Raw genomic sequence first — 24,285 nt, forward strand, 5'->3', positions numbered from 1 at the left:
AAGATGCTACCTTTGTCTGCACATAGTGAGTAAAGTTTATTGTGCCAAGTACTGCTCATATAAAAGGGTGGTGGCCACTCTGCACAGGGGTCCACTGGAGGATTCTCCTGTCGGCCAGTCCAAGCCTGAGCACAGAGCTGGCACAAAAATGCTCCCATCCCATCCAAAGTTCTGGCCAGAAGTGGTCTTCAAGGAAGAATTGTAATCAAAAACAATATCTTAGTCATAGAAACAAGGGTGCCGAAAAATGTCAGCCTTGGCTATGGACTAATGAGCAAAAATGTGAAATATTTGCCGTTCACAGAAGACAGTTAGTTTGTCAAAGGGCTGGAGAGTGGAACAATATAGAGGGTCTGCAAGCAACAATGAAGTATGGTGAAGGTGTAAGGGACGAGACAAGGGGTTCCTCGTTGTGTGCACATATTACGGATTCAGCTGATGGCACCTTCAGACTATGTTCTGCCACAGTTGGTGAGACACTGGGACTCTTTAACTCCGCAAAGAAGAAGACAGACATGTTTCCGAAAATAAACTCTCATTTACTAGGTCTGGAAAAAATGTACAATGGGTAGCAGGAATAATGCTTTAAACTTTCATCTGTATAGTATGACAGAGGTTCACATTTGATGGTTGAGGACGGTGGCGCAATACTTGTGTAGAACTTTGCAAATGAACAACAAGCTCCACCGAGGGCCTTCATATTCCCAGTACAGGGCTACATGGGTCGATGTATTGCGCTGTGACCATTGTACCAGCCTGACTGATCCCATATTTCTTCACAAAGACCTCCAGGTCTGGCTAACACTGAGACTAGCTTTAAAATGATTTATTTTTCAGTGGGTGCCCCAACTTGCCTTTGGTATGGAGTACTGCTGCCACTGTTACTTGAATGCTGAAATGTATTCCCTAGTATGTCTGTGACGCGCCCCTGGGCCTGTGTCGCGCAGCGTTGCGCACGCGGGAGCTTACCCGGAGCCGGATCTGTTGAGGGTTGTAGTCTCGTGGCGGTGATCCGGTCCGTGCCCAGGGAGTCAGACTAAGCGGCGATGTTTTAGCAGTAGATGTTAGATGACTACGCCACCCGTTGAGTGCAGCCAGGGAGCTGCTGCTGCAGGGCAGACCGCTGAGGCCGGTGGTAGGATTGTGCAGCGTGATAGTATAACCCCCAACGGGAGGGGTATGGCCTCAGGGCAGCCGACGTGGATGATGGGGGTAGCAGGAACCACTCGGAGACGGTACTGTGTAGTTCAGGGTCTTTACTGGTGACAAAGATAGACCCTCCCGGAGTACTGGCTAGCGATTGGGGCCTGGTCAGTCCTTGAGCAGATGGGATCTCCCCTGGCCAGGCGGAGTTGTAGGCCTCCCAAACTAACTGTACTCTTCTGGCTACCTTGCTAGAGGCGGGTAAAAGTAGCCCACGTCCCTGAGTGTGCCGTGTGGTGCTCACCCGTATGGCCGGTGACTCGGGGCCTTCTAGTAGCTTCCGCTCCACGATGGCGGTGCTGGTCCCATGCGTGTGACCGTGCCTTCAGGTTTCTTGGCCAGAGGACCTGGAATCCCCTGCCTGACGGATTCTGCTGCTGGGCAGGAGTTAGTCCCCACAGCCTCGGACTCCGGGTCCGGTAAGAAATCTTCTCAGTCAGGGCGAGCTCTGCAGCTGCCAGCCCCTGACTCCTTGTACACTGCTCCCACAGAGCTCCTGTTGTTTCTTCCTATATTTGCTTCTTTTCTCTGCTTCTTCTCTACTCACTAACCCTGCCTCAGCCCCAGGTTTATATAGGGGAAGTTCTTCCCCTCCCAGGACTGGGCAGGAGGTGTGGCATGCATAGGATCCCTGACCAAGAGACCTCCCACCTGCTCTCAGACGTAATATCTCTATCACTGTGGCAACCAGACCCCTGGGGTGTCACATTCCCCCCTAGTGAAATTTAGTACTCCGGGACTAAACATATTTTTAGAAAAACATAACAAGGTATAAACAATAATAATACAATAAGAAAAACACATAAAGATGGTTACGGCGTGTCCGCAACCGGGTGCAGTTTTGAAGAAAACAAAGGTGTCCATTTCACCAAAACAGGGAGACGTAACCAGGTAGGGGTCTGTCTTGCCCCGAGTCCTTAACAGTCTCTAGTCCATCCTGGGTTACGCTCCAACTAATTGTACAAGGATTCCCGGAAGATCCACCAAGGACTCCTAAAAATAACTAGAAACACAAAATTATACACAAGCAACAATACACAGGTAAACATAAATAAAACAATTTATACACTTTAAATCCTCCAGCGTGCGGGTAACTGGCCTCTAGTGGCTCTGGTGGACCTACGGAGCTGACTGTCTGGCCCCGAACTACAGGGTGTAGGAGCTGTCAAGGGTAAACTGGGCAGCTGTCTACGAGTTCCCTGGCTCACTAGGGATATGGCAGGCTCACTGCAAGCAGAGGATTGATCCTCCTGGTCTGCGGGTGTGGGGTCTTCTGCCTCCTGGACCGGCTGTTCTTCCAGCTCTACCCGTTGCTCCGTAGGTGCTTGGGATGACGGTTGGAGGAAGGTGAGTACGGGTACCACAACTGCACCATTGACTTGAGTCCAAGACCGAGGGAAGTCCCCGAGCACAGTACTAACCATATCTTCCCTTTCCTCTACGGGTCGATGGTCTTCTTGTTCCTCTTCAGGGTTCCTCAGTTGTTCGGGACACTTCTTCAGGTGGTCCCGGGATACAATGGCTGTGGTTTCCCCTCCGTCTTTACTGATGGTACAGACCTTCGGGTTATCGTGGCTTGAGGGCAGTACGGTGTACGGGTCCTTCTCCCACTGGTCGTCCAACTTGTGGAGCCGTCTTTTCCTCTTTAAGACCTGCTCTCCGGGTACCAGGGGAACGGCGGGAGCATATTGGTTGTAAGTTTTCTCTTGTCTTTCCCTAGCCTGACAGAGACTTCGCTCCACGCTCTCCTGTACTTTCCGGTTCTGGTGAAGTGTCCTCGGGTGTCAGGACTCCCATTTCCAGGTCAACAGGTAACTTACCAGGTCTCGCCCTCATTAGGTAAGCCGGGGTACAGTTGGTGGAACCTACCGGGATGTGGTTGTATAGGTCCACCAGATCGGGCAACTTCTCAGGCCACAGACTGCGTTCTTCCAGAGGCAACGTTTTTAGAAGATCCATTACCACCTGGTTCATTTTTTCACAAAGTCCATTAGTTTGCGGATGGTAGGGTGTCGTCCTTATCTTCCGGCAGCCATACAGATTGCAAAATTCCTGGAAGACCTCCGCTTCAAAGGCAGGTCCCTGGTCCGTCAGCACTTGGTCCGGGTAACCGTGTGGACGGCAGAAGTGCTGCTGGAAGGCTCTAGCTGCTGTTTGAGCCGTTAAGTCCTTGACGGGGACGACAACCAAGAACCGGGAGTAATGATCCACGATGGTTAACGCGTAGACGTAGCCACTTCTGCTTGGGGTCAGCTTTACATGATCCAAGGCTACCAGTTCCAACGGTTGCCGGGTGACGATGGACTGCAGGGGAGTCTTCTGGCTGGCACGGTCCTTCCTTCTCAGGTTGCACGGGCCACAGTCTCTGCACCACTTCTCGATGGTTCCCCTCATGCCTACCCAGTGGAACCGCTCGCGCAGCAGGAACTCCAGCTTCTTCCACCCGAAGTGTCCAGCTCCGTCGTGGTATGCCTCCATCACCATGGCTGCGTCTCTTCGTGGCACCACTACTTGCCAGAGTAATTCATGCGTCCGGGAGTTAACCATTCTGCGGCACAACTTCCCTTTGTAAAGGAACAGTCGACTCTTCTCTGCCCATAGTTGTTTGGCTTCCTCCGGAGCGTCTGATTCAAGGCGAGCCTCCGGCCGAGTCAGCATCTCCTTCACCAGTCGGACGGCAGGGTCGCTGTCTTGCGTTTCTGCCCAGTTGTAGTGGGGTAAGGGGTTCAACGTAGCAGCCTGCTTACTCCTTACCCGGTGGGAATACTGGATAGTCCCATGACGGTGGAACGCAGGGAGTTCAACTTCTTCCAGTCCCTCCGGATCTTCTCCTCCGTCCGGCAGGTTGGGCATCCTGGACAGGGCGTCCGTGTTGGTATTGGAGCGTCCTGCCCGGTATTTGATTGTGAACTCGTAGTTGGACAGACGGGCCATCCACCTCTGCTCCAGGGCACCGAGTCTTGCCGTGTCCAGGTGTGTCAACGGGTTGTTATCCGTGTACACGGTGAACCGGGAAGAAGCGAGGTAATGCTTAAAGCGCTCGGTGACTGCCCATACCACGGCCAGGAACTCTAGCTTAAATGAGCTGTAATTCTCGGGGTTCCTTTCGGTGGGTCGCAGTTTTCGGCTGGCGTAGGCGATTACTCGTTCTTTCCCCTGCTGAATCTGGGACAGTACGGCTCCTAGCCCGATGTTACTGGCGTCGGTGTAGAGGATAAAGGGCTGGCTATAATCCGGGTACGCCAGGATTTCATCCCCCGTGAGGGCCATCTTCAGCTGGCGGAAGGACTCTTCTTCCAGCTCCTCCCATTTGAAGGGCGGCTTCTGGTTCTTGGCCTTCCGGGACTGGCCTATCAGGAGGTCCTGCATAGGTGCTGCCTTTCTGGTGAAACCGGGAATAAACCTTCGGTAGTAGCCTACCAACCCGAGGAACTGCCGCACTTCTTTTACGCTGGAGGGGCTTGGCCATTCCTTAATTGCGGTGATCTTATCAGGGTCGGGAGCCACTCCGTCAGCGCTCACCACGTGTCCCAGGTACTGCACCTTTGGTTTCAGGAGGTGACACTTGGAGGGTTTCACCTTTAGGCCGTAACTCGCCAGAGCTTCGAACACCTCCGCCAGGTGTTTCAGGTGGTCCTCATAAGTCTTAGAATATACGATGACATCGTCCAGGTACAACAGGACCGTCTCGAAGTTTCTGTGGCCCAGACAGCACTCCATTAATCGTTGGAAGGTTCCTGGTGCGTTGCAGAGTCCGAACGGCATGCAGGTGAACTCACTAAGTCCCATCGGGGTGGTGAATGCAGTCTTCTCCCGGTCCGCCTCTGCTACAGGAACCTGCCAGTACCCGCTAGTGAGATCCAAGGTAGAGAAGAAGTTAGCAGATCTTAAAGCAGCCAATGACTCCTCTATCCTTGGTAAGGGGTACGCATCCTTGTGTGTGATACGGTTGATTTTCCGGTAATCTACACACATCCTCATGGTGTTGTCTTTCTTTCGGACTAAGACTAGTGGAGCTGCCCAGGGGCTACAGCTATCCCTGATCACCCCAGCCTCCTTCATGTCTCTAAGCATCCCCTTAGCGTGTTGGTAGTGGGCAGGGGGTACGGGTCGATACCTCTCTTTTATAGGAGGATGGTCTCCCGTGGGGATGTGGTGTTCTACCCCCTTGACTCGCCCGAAGTCTAACGGGTGTTTACTGAACACTCTCTCGTACTCTTGAACCACCCGATAGACTCCTTGTTTCTGGTGTGAGGGAGTGGAGTCAGTACCTAGATGTAGTTGCTGACACCAGTCCTCCATGTTTTTCTTAGAGCCGTTACCTTCCTCCGGGTGAGATGGAGGCAAGGGTTCCACAGATTGTATAGAATTTTGGTTAATGGTATATAATTTGGCTAGCGTGGCATACCGGGGCAGGTACACTTCCCTCTCCCCGATATTTATTATGCGAACGGGCACCCTCCCATGGCGTACATCAACCACCCCCCGGGCTGTCAAAATGGTGGGCCTACTGTCTGAGTAAACTGGTTCTACCATTGCCTGGTAATCCCTACCTCTCAGACCAATAGCTGCCCGGCACCAAATCATCATTTCACTTTTTGGGGGCATGGCAATAGGAAAAGGGTCACACATTCTTACACTACCAATCTCACCGCCGGAGAGTTCCACCTGTTGCCGTCGCATCAGTGCCCGGATCTCTTTCTGGAGCACCCGCTGCTCGCCGGCGCTGGCGTTCTTGGCAACCTGCTGTAGAAGGAAAATCACCTCTGCAAGACAATTTTCAATTACATTAGTTCCCAGAGTTATTTTTGGGTGACTCTCATGTTTGTCAATATCTACAATGATCAGTCCCTGTGCTGCCAGTTCGACTCTTCCGATTTTGATGGTCACCTCTTTAAATCCGATCTGTGGCACGGGCTGGCCATTGCTGGCGATGATACTCAAGTCGTCGTCAGGGTAGCGGGTAATATCCGAGTCATTCCAGTACTGCTTAAAGAGCACGTACGGGATGGTGGTGACCTGTGACCCGGTGTCCAGTAGGGCACTCATGGGAATGCCATCCAGTACCACAGGCAAGACTGGACGTCCTCCCACATATCTGTCTCGCCAGTTCGATGGGCCTGGTGATCTTTTTCCTGGGGGTTGGCCCTCTACCCCAGGTTGTGCCCGTTTAAAGAACAGTACCTTGCCATATGTCCGGGTTGATTGCAGCGGCGGCAGATGGGTCGTCCGTCCTCGCTGTATCGGTCACTGGGTCTTCCTCTGGCCGGTGGGGTCCTCCTTGGTCGACGCCACGGGATGTCCTCCGGTCCGGATGCCAGCTGGATCTTCCCTGGGGTGGAAGCCTGTAAAGACTGCACAGTTCGGGTTAGCGCAGCAACGCTCTTAGCTAGCTCTTGGACCTGATGGTGTAGGTCTGGAGCCGGGTCATTGTCCAAAGCCTGCGCATCAGCTCCCACAGGCCCCGCCGACAAGGGCGCCGCCTCCTGGTGGTAAGTGATAGCAGGGCGCCTGTGGGTCACAACGCCACCCGGTGCCGGTTCTCGGAGCACCCGGATGGCTCTGTCCTTGAACTGTGCAAAGCCCAGATGGGGATCCTGTAAGGCCATTGCCCGCAACTGGGTTCGGTGGGTATTACAATATAGTCCCTCTATAAACTGTTCGGTCAACAGCCTGTCCTCGTTTCCCACTCCATCAGGGTCGGTCTGCTTAATGGCCCTCAGGGCCTCTTGTAGGTTTAGTGCATAGTCCCTTATACTCTCATGCGCTCGCTGCTTGCACCCGTAGAATCTAAGCTTAATCTCGGCTGAGGTGCGGGTATCAAAGGTGTCCTTCAGCCGGGTTAGTATCCCTGCGACAGTATTCCTCCCAGGTGGCCAGGATTTTACTTCCCTTTTGGCTGCCCCGGTTAGTTGGGCCACCAGGATGCTCACTTTTTGCTCTTCTGTGAGGGGGTACACCTGGAAGAGGCTATCCAGCTTTTCTCTAAAGTCATGCAGGGTATGTGACTCCCCTGAGTACTGGGGTAGCCAAGCTGCTCCCGGGATATAGGGCATGGTGAAGGGCATAACTGCAGCAGCGGTAGCGCTGGCAGGGGTTGAGGCAGTGAAGCTCTCCTCCGTATCCGACATCTTCCTCCCCCCTAGTGGACCGTGGCCTACCTTGCGATGATCCTCTTCCGTAGGCCGCGGCTCCGCAGTGGATCGTCAGGGTTGAGGACCTTCCGTCGCGCTCTTGTGACGTCGGCGTCTGCTGGGCTCCTTCCAGGACCTTACGCAACGTCCGGACGTGAGGCGGGGCTTCAGTTCTCGCGCGCTTTCGGAGTCCACGCCCCCTCTTCTTCCCGCGCGGCGTCCTCAAGATGGCGTCCAATGGCGGGAAAACTCCACGGATGGCGGGAAGAAGGCAGAAGATGGCGCCGGATGGCGGGAAACTTCACCGATGGCGGGAAGAAGGCTGAAGATGGCGCCGGAAGGTAAGTTTGAAAAGTCTCTTTTTCAGGCACGCAGTACCCGGTGGTTGCGGGCACGAGATCCTGCCGACTACGCCAAAGTTGACGCGCCCCTGGGCCTGTGTCGCGCAGCGTTGCGCACGCGGGAGCTTACCCGGAGCCGGATCTGTTGAGGGTTGTAGTCTCGTGGCGGTGATCCGGTCCGTGCCCAGGGAGTCAGACTAAGCGGCGATGTTTTAGCAGTAGATGTTAGATGACTACGCCACCCGTTGAGTGCAGCCAGGGAGCTGCTGCTGCAGGGCAGACCGCTGAGGCCGGTGGTAGGATTGTGCAGCGTGATAGTATAACCCCCAACGGGAGGGGTATGGCCTCAGGGCAGCCGACGTGGATGATGGGGGTAGCAGGAACCACTCGGAGACGGTACTGTGTAGTTCAGGGTCTTTACTGGTGACAAAGATAGACCCTCCTGGAGTACTGGCTAGCGATTGGGGCCTGGTCAGTCCTTGAGCAGATGGAATCTCCCCTGGCCAGGCGGAGTTGTAGGCCTCCCAAACTAACTGTACTCTTCTGGCTACCTTGCTAGAGGCGGGTAAAAGTAGCCCACGTCCCTGAGTGTGCCGTGTGGTGCTCACCCGTATGGCCGGTGACTCGGGGCCTTCTAGTAGCTTCCGCTCCACGATGGCGGTGCTGGTCCCATGCGTGTGACCGTGCCTTCAGGTTTCTTGGCCAGAGGACCTGGAATCCCCTGCCTGACGGATTCTGCTGCTGGGCAGGAGTTAGTCCCCACAGCCTCGGACTCCGGGTCCGGTAAGAAATCTTCTCGGTCAGGGCGAGCTCTGCAGCTGCCAGCCCCTGACTCCTTGTACACTGCTCCCACAGAGCTCCTGTTGTTTCTTCCTATATTTGCTTCTTTTCTCTGCTTCTTCTCTACTCACTAACCCTGCCTCAGCCCCAGGTTTATATAGGGGAAGTTCTTCCCCTCCCAGGACTGGGCAGGAGGTGTGGCATGCATAGGATCCCTGACCAAGAGACCTCCCACCTGCTCTCAGACGTAATATCTCTATCACTGTGGCAACCAGACCCCTGGGGTGTCACATTTGCTCTTCGCAAACGCAAAATTATGGCTAGATCCGATTGAAGTTGTCCTTTCTTCTCTGCAGCTCTACTCAGACTCTCTATTAAAACAGGAACTAACTCCTGGTGCCCACTTACTCCTCCCCAAACTATGGGCTGGCCCTACAGTTAACCATGTCCACCCCTGTACAGAGGAAAACTGGAGCCTACATAAGGATAAAACACATAAAACCACAGGTCACACTAACTATACAGTCAGGAGTCTTCAGAGAGGGTGTTCAGACATCTTTTACACCAGGGGTCCTCAAACTTTTTAAACAGGGGGCCAGTTCACGGTCCCTCAGACCATTGGAGGGCCGGAATATAGTTTTTAAAAAAAACTATGAACAAATTACTATGCACACTGCACATATCTTATTTTGTAGTTAAAAAACAATACAGGAACAAATACAATATTTAAATGAAGAACAAGTAAAGTTAAATCAACCGGTATTTCAATAGGTAGGTAACTGTGCCCAATAGGCAGCATAGGTCCTCAATAGGCATGTAAATGTCCCCAATAGGCAGCATAGGTCCTCAATAGGCAGGTAAATATCCCCAATAAGCAGCATAGGTCCCCAATAGGCAGGTAAATGTCCCCAATAGGCAGCATAGGTCCCCAATAGGCAGGTAAATATCCCCAATAAGCAGCATAGGTCCCCAATAGGCAGGTAAATGTCCCCAATAGGCAGCATAGGTCCTCAATAGGCAGGTAAATATCCCCAATAGGCAGGTAAATATCCCCAATAGGCAGCATAGGTCCCCAATAGGCAGGTAAATGTACCCAATAGCCAGCATAGGTCCCCAATAGGCAGGTAAATGTCCCCAATAGGCAGGTAAATGTTCCCAATAGGCAGCATAGGTCCCCAATAGGCAGGTAAATGTCCCAAATAGGCAGGTAAATGATTCCAATAGGCAGCATAGGTCCCCAATAGGCAGGTAAATGTCCCAAACAGGCAGGTAAATGTACCCAATAGGCAGCATAGGTCCCCAATAGGCAGGTAAATGTTCCCAATAGCCAGCATAGGTCCCCAATAGGCAGGTAAATGTCCCAAACAGGCAGGTAAATGTACCCAATAGGCAGCATAGGTCCCCAATAGGCAGGTAAATGTCCCCAATAGGCAGGTAAATGTTCCCAATAGCCAGCATAGGTCCCCAATAGGCAGGTAAATGTCCCAAATAGGCAGGTAAATGTTTCCAATAGGCAACATAGGTCCCCAATAGGCAGGTAAATGTCCCAAATAGGCAGGTAAATGTCCCAAATAGGCAGCATAGGTCCCCAATAGGCAGGTAAATGTCCCCAATAGGCAGCATAGGTCCTCAATAGGCAGGCTGTTTCCCCCTTATAATGCCCTATGCAGGCTGTTCCCCCCTTATTATGCCCCATGCAGGATTTCCCTTTCTCCCACCATATAATGCCCCGTGCAAGATATCACCCCCCTGTCTTTATAATGCCCCATTCAGGATGTCACTCCCCCATATAATGCCCCATGCTGGATGTCACCCCCCATATAATGCCCCATGCAGCATGTCACCCCCCCATATAATGCCCCATTCAGGATGTCACCCCCCCATATAATGCCCCATTCAGGATGTCACCCCCCCATATAATGCCCCATGCAGCATGTCACCCCCCCATATAATGCCCCATGCAGCATGTCACCCCCCCCCATATAATGCCCCGTTCAGGATGTCACCCCCCCCATATAATGCCCCGTTCAGGATGTCACCCCCCCCCATATAATGCCACAGGCAGGATGTCACCCCCCCATATAATGCCACAGGCAGGATGTCACCCCTAATATTATGTCCCATGCCTCCATACATTAAAAAAAAAAATCCAATACTCACCTCCCTCCTTGCCTGCTGCCGCTGCTCAGGTCCGGACTCCAGTGTCGCGGCAGTGACGTCCCGCACTGCGCTCCCTGTGACGGCTCAGGGGAGGGCGCGGTGTAAAGACGTCACCGCACCCTCTGACCTGAGACGTCACAGGGAGCGCAGACCAGGAAGACAGCGGATCTGCGGAGGCACGGGGAGAGGTAAGTATCGGGCTGCCGGGGCTCTGAGCAAGCGGGAGGAAGGGCGGGCGCTGACACCGCTCTCCTCTGCCCACAGCCCGGCGGGCCGGATAAAAGTCCTCCGCGGGCCGCATGTGGCCCGCGGGCCGTAGCTTGAGGACCCCTGTTCTACACCATTACAGAGGGACCTAGCATATTTGGAACTCCAGTTCAACAAATGGAGTTGGGGATTTGGTCATCATGAATGGTGTCTTCAATGCAGAGAAATATAGCAGATAATTATTAGTGTTGAGCGAGTATGTCCTGTTAACACTTTTGGCGAGTATGACAACTTTAATACATGTGAGGAATGTGTAATAAATAGACATTCCTTACATGTACTAAAGCTGTCAAACAGTCGCAAATCATGCACACGGGAGTGATTTAAACATAACACCGAGCAGCTGTAACTACTCGGTGCTCGGCCCAAGCATACTCGCCGAAAGGGTTAACAGAACATACTCGCTCAACACTAATAATTATCCATCATGCAATACCATCAGTTAAGCGTCTGACTGGCTCTAAATTTATTATTCAGCAGTGTTATGCGCTAACGCAGAAAGACCCAGGAAGACTGGCACCAAACCAGCAAATCCGCAGGGACAGACGCACTTGGCGCAAGCTGCCCAGCTAGGTGAGCTCTTTAGGACCGGGAACACTTTTCACTCAGCTCCCAGTGATGGAAGGGGGACTTTGGCAGAGCCTTCCCAGGCCCACTGTCGCCAGCCAGCTGGGGTCTGGTGACACGGCCGGTGCCTAGTCAAGAACCAGGTGGGTACCTCTATAAGAACACCTAGTAAAAATTAAAAGGGAAAGAGAGGACTCCTAAGACAAAACACTGGAAAGATAACAGCTAATAATGATAGCACCCCTCACCACCACAGCACATTGAAACTGTAATAAACAGCAAAGGACTGAGCAGGGAACAGGTTTAAATAGCCCGCCTAATGATCAGGTGTTGAATACCTCTCAATCATCCCAAGACAACCACTCCCTGCTAACTTGCACAGCAGCTTGGACCCAATCCCACCACTGCCTAGTGCCAGACACCGCAGTATCGTGTGTTGCCTGGCAATCAGGGGAACACAGCATCCCATGTTAACCGGGCATTATATCAGCGGGAGATACGGCATCCCGCGTCCTCACAAATCCTACTACTCCAGGGCGCGATGCTCCATAAGATTGAGGCGGTTTTCCTGCATGCGTAGTAGCTTCGCCTGCAGAGTCAGGACAATGGTGGCCCCTGCAAACCGGAGTAGCGTAGCACTGGACTTGATCCATTCTCAGGTGGGAGCACAGAACCACAATTCCTAACAAGTAGGACAATGACTCCAAACATAAAGCCAATGTGACTAAGTACTATCTACAGTATAAAAAAGAACAACGAACCTGGAAGTGATGATATGGCCCCCACAGAACACTGATCTCAAAATCATCAAGTCAGTCTTGGATTACATAGAGAGACAGAAGTATTTTTGTCCAAGCCTACATCCACAGAAGATCTGTGGTTATTTTTTAGTGAGCCAAGATATTGGGAACAGTCTCCTTGTTGAGGTCCTTCACAAAACTGTATGCAAGTGTACCTGATGCTTTGATGTTGTTTTGCAGCAGTTTTCCATACCTGTTTAAAAATATTGCACAGTACTGTATGTACCCATTTGACTGACTGGTTATAGCTGCATGCAGTGGCGTAACTAGAGTCGTATGGGCCCAAGTGCAAGATCTGGACCGGGTCCCCCTTCTATCTTGAATAAATTATTATATTATATTATATTATATTATATATATATATATATATATATATATATATGCGCGTCCTCCATCCTGGTATATACTGTATATCACTCATCCTGGTATATATGTCCCTCATCCTGGCCCCATCCTGGTATTTATATCGCCCATTCTGGTATATGTCCCTTATCCCGGGCCCATTCTGGTATATACAGTATATCCCTCATCCTGGTACATTTTCCCCATTCTGCTACTGTTCTTTAATGTATAGAAGAAAATAAACTATGCTCATCAGGGGCGTACATAAAAGTCACGGGGCTCCAAAGAAGAAGTATAATGGACATCTCATAGTCCTTTATATTGTATAATACATCCCATAGTCCTCCATATAATACACTGCACAGCCCATAGTCATCCATATTAGCATAATACACAGCCCATATCCTTCATATAATATAATACACAGCCATTAGTCCTCCATAAAGTATAATGTACAGCCCATAGTCATCCATGTAGTATAGTGCACCCCATAGTCATCCATAAATTATATAGAATCATAGAATCATAGAATGGTAGAGTTGGAGGGGACCTCCTGGGTCATCTGGTCCAACCCCCTGCTCAAAGCAGGATTCACTAAATCATCTCAGACAGATTTCTGTCCAGCCTCTGTTTGAAGACGTCCATTGAAGGGGAACTCAACACCTCTCCTGGCAGCCTGTTCCACTCATTAATCACCCTAACTGTCAAAAAGTTTTTTCTAATATCTAATCTGTGTCTCCTCCCATTTAGTTTCATCCCATTGCTTTTAGTCTTTCCTTGTGCAAATGAGAATAAAGATGATCCTTCTACAATGTGACAGCCCTTGACATATTTGTAGACAGCTATTAAGTCTCCTCTCAGTCTTCTTTTTTGCAAGCTAAACATTCCCAAATCCTGCAACCGTTCCTCATAGGACATGGTTTGCAGACCAGTCACCATTCTGGTCGCTCTTCTCTGAACTTGCTCCAGTTTGTCTATGTCTTTTTTAAAATGTGGTGCCCAAAACTGTACACAGTATTCCAGATGAGGTCTGACCAAAGAGGAGTAAAGACCGATAATGACTTCACGTGATCTAGACTGTATGCTTCTGTTAATACATCCCAGAATTGTATTTGCCTTTTTTGCTGCTGCATCACACTGTTGACTCATGTTCAGTCTATGATCTATTAGTATACCTAAGTCTTTTTCACATGTACTGTTGCTTAGCTCTATTCCTCCCATTCTGTATATGCTTTTTTCATTTTTATTGCCCAGATGTAGTACTTTGTATTTTTCCCTGTTAAAAACCATTCTGTTGGTTGCTGCCCACTGCTCCAGTTTATTTAGGTCTTTTTGAATCTTCCCTCTCTCTTCTCTAGTATTAGCTATCCCTCCTAGCTTTGTGTCATCAGCAAATTTAATCAGTTTACCCTCAATTCCTTCATCTAAATCATTGATAAAGATGTTGAACAATACAGGTCCCAGGACGGAGCCCTGTGGTACCCCACTTGAGACATTCATCCAGCTGGATGTGAAGCCATTTACAACCACCCTTTGAGTCCGATCACTAAGCCAGTTATGAATCCACCTAACAGTTGCCTGGTCCATTGCATACTTGGTCATTTTTTCAATAAGGATGGTGTTTTTTTTCAATAAGGATATTGCACAATCCATAGTCATTCATAACGTATAATGCACAGCCCATAGTCATCCATGTACTATAATGCACCCCCATAGTCATCCATAAAATATAATGCACCCCATAGTCATCCATAAAACATAATGCACCCTATAGTCATCCATAAATTATAATGCACAGCCCATAATCATCCATGTACTATAATGCAGCCCCATAGTCATCCATAAAGTATAATGCATCTCCATAGTCATCCATCTAGTAGTGTGGCGCCCCTGAGGGTTTGGTCGCCACAGAGGTACTGCTCCTCACCCAGAGGTGTGGTGTCTCCCTTCTCTCAGGTAAGGAGGGAGTGCTGCATGGAACCCCAACACCTACATCCAACACTACACTACCCCAGGCCAGCAGGAGGGGCAAGACGCAATGTAGTTTTCTGCTGAGCCCTGACCCTGGCTGGGGTGGGGGGAACCCAAAGTTAGGGGGAACCAGTAGTGGGTGTGGGTGAAGGAAGTAGTTTATGGGAGCACTCATACAGTAGATATATAAAAAGGTAGACATCTTAACAAGAGCAGGAAGTTGAGGAGTGTGGTTCAGAGGAACAGTCTGGGAGCAGAGTCTCTGTAGGAGCTCCGCTCCACTTCAAGGGCCCAGGACTGAGGCCCAGGAGGGGAGCAGGGAGTAAGCTCTGTTCTGTAGAAGGGATCCTAGGGGAGTACGGCGAGTGCAGGCGCCACCCGTACACCCCGAACCTGCCAAGTGTCAGGAGGATCTAGGCTGCAAGAAGGGGACCGGCCCCTGGCCCAGTCATGCAGCTTCAGGCCTCGGCTGGAAAAACCTGAGGCTTCTGACTTCTATAGCCAGGAGCCAAACCCCCACTTCAATCCGAGTAAGGTCAAGCAGGTCTGTGCAACTCCGACGGACAGGGCGGACCTCGCAGCCACCCGAACAGGATTCACAGTGGGAAGCGCAGGGCAGGAGGGAGTAAGACCGAGCGTGAAGTCAGTCTAGAGAGGTACATAAGAAAGTGGGGTTCTGCCAGGTACACCCAAACTGCCTGAGGAAAGATGGAACCCCTGCCCGGTGAACGCGGCGCGACGCGGGAGGCTTGCACCAGTACAGTGCACCTGTGGACTGTCTAAGAACTGTGAGTAAATCTTGGATGACTGCACTGAGCTGCCTCCGCTCCTTTCTTTCGCCGGTGCCATTTGCCTCCCTGCACTACAACGCCCAGCGCACCTCCATTTATTCTACACTGCCCTGAGGCCTGCTCCACCTGTGGGGAGCCATTCCATCTGAAGCTGCCCTATCATTGTTAAATGGTTAATTATGGAAATTCATTTGGAATGTTAAATAATTAATAATCGATAATCATTTTTCTTAAATCTGAGTTCTATGCCTCAGCCATCGTGTCTAGTTGACATGCGCTATTTGTGTGTGTATTTTTAGTTCACTACCATATGTAGAACAGGTGTGCCATACGACTGGCTATAAAAGCCCATGGTACAGAAAGGGGGGCTCTCTTGCTCTGCCCACCCCACAAGAAGAATCTTCATGCTGAGAAGCAGATGACATGTAGGCTTGGACACGTGCTGGACAAAGACATGATTTACCAGCCAGGATCCAAGGAAAGATGGGTGAATCTCAACCATTAAGCTAATTATGGACAAATGGACAATTACTTTATAACTAATTATTGTATGTACCTGCTGCAATCTGATTCTTTTTAATGGACAATCCAAGAATAAATCGATACATTTTTTTATAAGAATATCGTGATATTGATACTTTGAGAAGTCCTCAGTAGAAAAAATAATACAGAGAAGAGTATTATTTTACAATGGTGAGCCAGCCAGTCCTGTTTTTCGTTTTTTTTTTAATTAAGTGAATTTCTTCCGTGAACAAGGGGGGAAGTCCTGACGAGCTGAACAGCTGTTGTTCACGTGTCAGTAAATTCACTAATTTGTCACGAGAAGCAGAAAGGATCTATAGACTGAGGTACTAACAAGGAACAGAATCACACAGGAAAAGAATCAGACGAACTGAAGACAGGATGTGCTGATAAAGAGAAGCTAAGGAATCTTAAGGTAAGCAAAATATGGATATAATTTCTTCTTTTGCTAAACAAAGTAATATTAATTTCAAAGTTAATGTAGGAGATGATATAGAAGTTTTGTGGCTCAGTTTATACAAAGAATGTGAATTGCAGAATTTACAGTTCACTTCTAAATTGGTAAATAGAGACAAACAGAAATTGAGAAATATTCTACATTTGGTAGATTTTTTTCATAGTCTTGTGTTAGAGATTTCTAAGCAGAAAAATAGTGTAGAAATGTCAGATGGTGATACTGATTCTGACTGTAATGTGGAAAATAAACAAGAAATAAGACACGTGTCTGTAACTGAAGGTGACCTTGGGTCTGACCAAGAGATGGACATACAGAAACCTGACATGGGAGGAGACATGACTGACATACGAGAAACCGACATACTAGGTGATGTGGGAGGAGACGTGAGTGACGTAGGAGGAGCGGACGTACAAGAGCCACTAAAAATATCAGAGAATTCAGGAATTACCCAGGCTCAACTGCAAATTAAAATGAGGAAAAATTTGCTGAAATTATACAAAATCATGCCAAAATATGATGTCAAAATCCATGCCTGTAGAAATTCAGAGACATTTGAGAGCTTCTCTGATAAGTTTGATTTATCCAATGAGGAGAGGAATCAATTATTTAAAATATGGATTCCTGTGACATTGTCCAGACGTTTACATTTAATGCCCTGTGAAAATGACTCTCCTAATGGATGGGAAAATGATTCGGACAGATTAAGATATTTGATTTATTGTGTCACAAAGGATTTTCCCAACATAGAAGATCTGCAGAAACTAAGGATTGGTAGGAAGGAATGTACATATACATTCATGTCCATATTTGAACGGTTGTACAAAGCTCTCATCAAAAATGGAAAAGTACAACATATGATAAAAAGTTTTGTACAAAAATTCAAATTCCTAGATCCAGTATCTAGAGTTATAGCGTCACAAAAAGAATCCCTATTCAAATGTGTGCAGTTGCTGGATTCTGTTAGGAAACATGAGAATCGTGAAAAGGAAAAAAATCAAGTTAATTTTATAAAACCAGGAAAGGTAAAATCTTATCAAAAGCCAATATCAAACTCTCCTAGACTGAGTCATCCCCATAGTGAACTCTATCAAATACGCAGGAGATTTCATATCTGTTATAAGCCATATCAGCCAGTGCAAAGGTCCATCTCTTCACAGAATGAGTTAATTCTCAGTCAGAACTGTGATTCTCTAAAAAGGAAAATGGCCGAAACTGATGGACAGAGTCAGGTGAGACGACCGGCTCACAGTGACGTCATGGAATGTGGACAGAAGGACAGGCAGTTCTCTGAGGTTTTGAAGGATAGAAAAATGTCTTTCCTAAATAGGGCGTTCCTGGAGATATTTGAGAGAGACAGAAGATTTGGTTTAGGGAGTGGCTAAGGAAAAACTGTAATTATAATGTAGCATAGAAGTGTTACAATGTCTCAATATTTATTTATAATCTTATACAGTAAAATTGTAGTTACATAGTTTCTACCGTGTTTCCCCGAAAGTAAGGCCCCCCCGAAAGTAAGGCAGGGTGGGGGGTTTCGGGGGGTCCGCCAATGTAGGGCACCCCCCGATTGTAAGGCAGGGTAGCGGCGGGGGGGGCGGGGAATGTAAGGCTGATTGGCCGATCAGCCTGTTCGTCACAGGCTCCGTACCGTAGTCCCTGCTGGCCACCAGCCCGAGCTGTGATTGGCCAGTCAGCCGGCTCGCAGCTGATTGGCCGAATCAGCTGCGACGTCACCGCCTACAGGCTCGCTCCGATTGGTCCAGCTTCCCCGGCATCCGAATCGTCAGCCCGGCACCGCAGAGGAGATCGAAACAGAAGGAAAGTAACGGTAAGTTCCGAAACTCTCTCTGTGTGTGTGTGTGTGTCTGTGTGTGTGTGTGTGTGTGTACGGTATGTGTACGGTATGTGTATGGGTGCCGTATGGGGCTGTATGTGTCAGTGTGTGTACGGTACCGGTACGATATGTGTGTGGGTGCCGTGTGGGGCTGTACCGGTACCGTATGTGTCAGTATGTGTGGTGGCAGAGTGGGGGGCAGAACCACTGTATGGGGATGCTGCAGGGGGGAGGATGGGGAGGGTTGCCGGACTGTTAATAAATGTTAATTTTATTGTTAAAAAAAATTGTCGTCATTTTTTTTCCCAATGTAAGGCCTCCCCCGAAAGTAAGGCAGGGTGGGACTTTTGGGGGTAAAATTAATGTAAGACAGGGCCTTACTTTCGGGGAAACACGGTAGTAGTTCATGTATGTATATATATATACACTTGTCTAAGTAGAGATTGTGTATAATTGTATTTATATATATGTTTATAAAATATATATATATATTAATTAATAAATTAGAACTTCATATATAAATTTAAGTAACAATATTTTGAATTACATTAGAACCAACCAATATATGTATAAGATATTTAAATAATTCTGTTTCTGTATGAATTTGATATTTAATTTTATTTTCTTATATTTCCTTAGAGTTTTCATTCCAAAGCAGGATTTGATCAAACAACTCTAAAATGGATTTATTTCTTTATTCACACAGGAAGCTGAAAATTGCATGATTTATGTGTAACATTAATTAATTAATATTTTCTGTGCATGAAGTGTTCGTGCAAATTAAAGTAGCTTTACAGCATGACGTGTGACAGCTGCGGCCTTTGAACTTTGAGCTAATAGTATAGATCCTATTCATTCTATTTTCAGCTGATGTAACTTAAGACCGGGCAGCCAGTGAAAAAAGAATCTATAAGGCTGAGTTCACACGATGCGTATTTCATGTGTTTCCGCAGCGTTTTTGCAGTTGCGTAAACGCCGCGGAAAAGCATGAAAAACGCATGGTAGAAGGGAAGCAATGTTCCCCAATTGAAATCCGCATGTACTGTGCCCATGATGCGGATTTTTCCGCAGCGTAAACGCTGCGCTCAAAAATCCGCAGCATGTCATTTAATTTTGCGGAAACGCGGCGTTTTCGCCGCCATTGACTTGCATTAGAACGCGCCAATTCCGCAAGACTGCATCTGTACTTGCGTAATTGGTGCGTTCTAATATGCGGATGGTACCCGGGTGTGGAGGAGAGGAGAGTCTCATCCACACCCAGGTACCATTAAAAAAGCTGTAAAAACAAGAATAAAATAAAAAATATATATATACTTACCATCTGTCGGCCCGCGCAGCGCTCCTGCTTGCTTCCCGGCACTTGCAGTGAGTTGTAGGACCTGCGGTGACGTCAGAGTCATGTGACGGGTCACGTGACGCTGACGTCGGCAGGTCTTTCAATTCAAAGTTGCCGGCAGCCGGGAGAACGGAGTGAGCAGGACAGCGCGGGCCATCGGAGGTAAGTATATACACTCTCTAGGGTCACACTGTATAAATCCATGCTGTTTGCATGGATTTATATAGTGTGACCTAGTTGTCAAGCACTTTCCAAGAGATGCTAAAATCACCAGTAAAGCGCTTGTCAATCTGCATGCGGAAACGCATGTGAATCTGCATGTGGATCCGCATGTATTCTGCAGGAAAAACGCATTTCTGCATGCGTTTTTTCTGCCAGGGAGATGCAGAAATGATGCAGAAATTTTCTGCTTCATTTCTGCATCGTGTGCACATAGCCAAACAAGAGGTTTTTTTTTCAAGTATCTGAAATTTCAGCAACTTACTCTCATATTATATAATATGTACTTGGGGAATATTCAAAGAATATTAAGATATTTAATTGATATGACAATGCGCATTAATAAATTGGGATACAACAATTTTGGGTTAAATATATATATATCTAAAACTTCATATGTGGAATGTTTGAGTTGAACAGATCTGTGAATGTCAGAGTGAAGGTGACAGATGAGTAAATCAGCAGCTGCTAAGTGTGATTGATGTGACAGAGGCCTCGTACGTTTGTATGTTTGGAAAAAAAAAATGTTTCTTTATGTGAAGGTACAAAAATATATTTAATTCTGAAAAAAAATTATAATACATAATTAGGTATTATCTACATATATATATACTTCTATATTTCTTTAATAATTATTATTTCTTGATTTAACTAATAGTGGATAAGGGCAACCACACATCAAAATGGTTTACAAAGCAAATTTATATTTAGAATAATTTTCCACATGATAATATTCTTGAATAACTATGATATTATTTTTAATGGTTACCTAAATAGGTACACACCTCTCTGTAGACAAATCTATGCTACTCATCGATATGAAATTTATGCAAAATGTTCATAGAAGAATAATTATTTTTAATTTGGTTCTGATATATACATAAATTTTATAAAATAATATTTTTTGGTATTAAAGGGGAAAATGTGTTTTTGATCCTGATTACATAATCACTTTTGATCAATACTTATTTTTTCACACATTTTAATAAAGAAGAAACAATAATAGAATCATAGAATCATAGAATGGTAGAGTTGGAAGGGACCTCCTGGGTCATCTGGTCCAACCCCCTGCTCAAAGCAGGATTCACTAGATCATCTCAGACAGATGTCTGTCCAGCCTCTGTTTGAAGACGTCCATTGAAGGGGAACTCACCACCTCTCATGGCAGCCTGTTCCACTCATTAATCACCCTAACTGTCAAAAAGTTATAAGGTACAATGGTATAATTAAGAAGGGTATTACATGCAAAGTTGCATAGTTTAATAATTTTTTGGTGATACAAGGTTATGACAAATATGAAATCATCCAGATAATGGAAATATAAAGGTATTTTTTATGGAGAATATAATTACTCTTCATTTGTCATTAACATATGAAGGCCTTATTTTTATTTTCATTTTTACATTTTTATTCTTACTTATTTTCTTATTTTTCCATTTTTCAGTTTTAATTTTCAATTTTTGATTTTAATTCAGTTCAATATTTCAACTGAGAAAACACATTAATATTTAATGGGGTAATGTCTAGTACAAAGAATATTGCTTCATTAAATATAATGATGATATGAATTAATATAAGAAAAATGTTTACATTTTCTGAGTAAACACAACAATTCATTCATTCATTCTTACATTCATATATTTATTCATTTTAGTTCAGCAGTATACATTCTTTGGTATTATTGGTTTAATAAAGATATAAACACTTGTTGTTTCAAAACACACTGACACCTATGGGTTGGAAAAGGCAATTACACCTATGACATAAAAATGTTCTATCACATGAAGAACTTGATTAATAATGAATTATTATCTATTATTGTTTATTATTCCAAACATAATTTATTTTAATATTTTGATAATAATTAGATGGATATTATTGATTGCTATGGTACGCTGTGATATTATAGGTTAGGAAAGTTGCCAGATTTGGTATCAGATTAGGGAATGAAGACTTCAATCAAGACATCGCAATTATGAATTCTATCTTAATAATGACTTTTCATATTTATAAATCAAAGAGACTCTCAGAGGTTACAAGAAGACGCAACCGATATCCGGAAGTCTCAGAAGGTAACAGGTGTGAATGCTGAGTGATAATAGACTGTGTCAGATACAATTCACACCACTGATCACCAGGACGGCAGAGGACGATGATCCTATATGAACTGTGTTGTGTTCAAGTTTCATCACGTTCCAGTGGTTTCTTATCACCTGCAACGCTTCAATGAAAGCTGGTGAACAGGTAATACCTGGCATATGTGTCCTGTATATAAAGGACTGAGTACTGGTTATGGGGCTATATAAAGCAGGGAAGTGTCAAGTTAACCCTTGCTTTACTGACCAAAGACGTCACATCTGTTCCAAAAGTGACATGAGACCAGTGCAGATGACACGGGGAAGATTCCAGAATATCCAACGTAAGTCCAGGTGACATCACACAGATATTAAAGCTACATTTCATCCATGGACTTTGTTTTTTCTTATCAATTGACACACATGATCTTTCTAATAAAGAATACAGTTTATAGACTGCACAATAATGAATACAATTATGGACTGTACAATATCTACACGCTGTCATTTATTTCAAAGGAGTTTTCATCTAAAGACTGTGTTATACAAGAACCAAGAAGAAGACGAGACGACGACCCGATGACATCAGACGATGACGATGGGACCCGCGATTACTTCAATTTAGATATAGGGAAGTATAATTATACATATTAAATGAATATTAGTCACGGCTTACCATAACATGAATTCACATCATTATATAACAATAATCAGATATTGATATTATTATTATTATTATTATGGAAATTTAATGATATTGCCAAGGAAGAAGGAAAGAAAAAATGATTGTTATCCTAATGATAAACCTGTCTTCTTTTGAGGATTTTTCAGTCCTTTTTATCCTCAAAAAGGGGGGAATGTTAAATAATTAATAATCGATAATCATTTTTCTTAAATCTGAGTTCTATGCATCAGCCATCGTGTCTAGTTGACATGCGCTATTTGTGTGTGTATTTTTGGTTCACCACCATATGTAGAACAGGTGTCCATACGACTGGCTATAAAAGCCCATGGTACAGAAAGGGGGGGGCTCTCTTGCTCTGCCCACCCCACAAGACACAGAATCTTCATGCTGAGAAGTATCTGACATGTAGGCCTGGACACGTGCTGGATAAAGACATGATTTACCAGCCAGGATCCAAGGAAAGATGGGTGAATCTCAACAATTAAGCTAATTATGGACAAATGGACAATTACTTTATAACTAATTATTGTATGTACCTGCTGCAATCTGATTCTTTTTAATGGACAATCCAAGAATAAATAGATACATTTTTTTATAAGAATATCGTGATATTGATACTTTGAGAAGTCCTCAGTAGAAAAAATAATACAGAAAGAGTATTATTTTACAGCCGCGCATGACGTCACTGCCATGCGCGGCTGACATGGAAAGATCAGCTCCCGGAAGTCACTCCCATGCCGGGTCTGTGTGTGCGGGGAGCAGTGACTTCACTCTCCTTCATAGCCGGCACACAGCTTAGCCGTGCTGCGGCTCCTGCTGCTGCCGGGCTATAGCGTGTGCCCGCTTATTAAAGGACATGAATATTCACCCCCTCCCCACGCCCATGGGCGTGGAGAGAGGTTGAATATTCAAGCCCTTTAATAGCGGGCACAGGCGATTCCGGCAGCAGCAGGAGCCGCAGCGCGGCTACACTGTGTGCTGCTATTAAGGAGCATGAATATTCAGTGCTCCCCATGCCCCATGGGCGTGGGGAGCAGTGAATATTAATTTGCTGTAGCAGCGGGGACAGTGTAGGCTGCAGCGGGCGGCCGCTGCCTCCTGTGCCCCGCTCCTCCACCGCTACCCCCACACCCCACATATATATATATCTATACACACCCCCCCCCAACATTCGGACTATAAGATGCACCCCCCATTTTCCACCAAAATTTTGGAGGAAAAAAGTGCGTCTTATAGTCTGAAAAATACGGTAGATTATTAAATTAAATAGAGATTTAGGATTAAATCAGTGTAGGGTGCGGACAACCCCTTTAAATTGTTAATTGAAATAAAAACAGTTCCCCGTTGTATTAATAAGGCAGTGATTCCAACTGTATTACCACTGGGAGACCCCCAACTCACACTCCTATTTCCCGAGTGCCTTCCACGCCAAGCTTGGTTATGGAGGCTTTGGATTACCATCCATACTGTTCAGCACAGATCATGCTTCTTATGTCTTCATCGATCCCCCAGAACACAACCCTGCATTACCGCGTCCTTCAGGCTTTGTCCAATTATTTTCTCCAAATTTGTTTGCCGATCAGTGGCAAGAGGCTGTTGAGCTACTCAGTCTCCTTGTTTCTTTGGAAAATTGGCACACTCTTGCATATAACAGTAGAGAATGGCCAAATCTTACGGAGACACTGGTAGATCGCAACGCAACATGGAGAGAGCAGATGTTCAGCAGTGAACTTGGAGTCTCCCTCCTCTATGAAGCTTTGCCGTACACATCTGACTTACTCCTGAGGACTTCTCGTAATTCACA

The 24,285-nt window shown here is 46.6% G+C and overlaps 1 long non-coding RNA gene across 1 annotated transcript in view; it reads right to left on the reverse strand.

The window, feature by feature from the left end:
* The window catches only part of LOC141233120 (uncharacterized), a 46,250-nt gene that overhangs the window by 13,070 nt on the left and 8,895 nt on the right, over positions 1 to 24,285 (reverse strand). The gene's annotated exons all lie outside the window — the stretch shown is intronic.

The sequence above is a fragment of the Phyllobates terribilis genome, unplaced genomic scaffold (genome assembly GCF_046119375.1).
Source record: "Phyllobates terribilis strain yellow unplaced genomic scaffold, ASM4611937v1 Scaffold_567__1_contigs__length_1068694, whole genome shotgun sequence".
NCBI lineage: Eukaryota > Metazoa > Chordata > Amphibia > Anura > Dendrobatidae > Phyllobates > Phyllobates terribilis.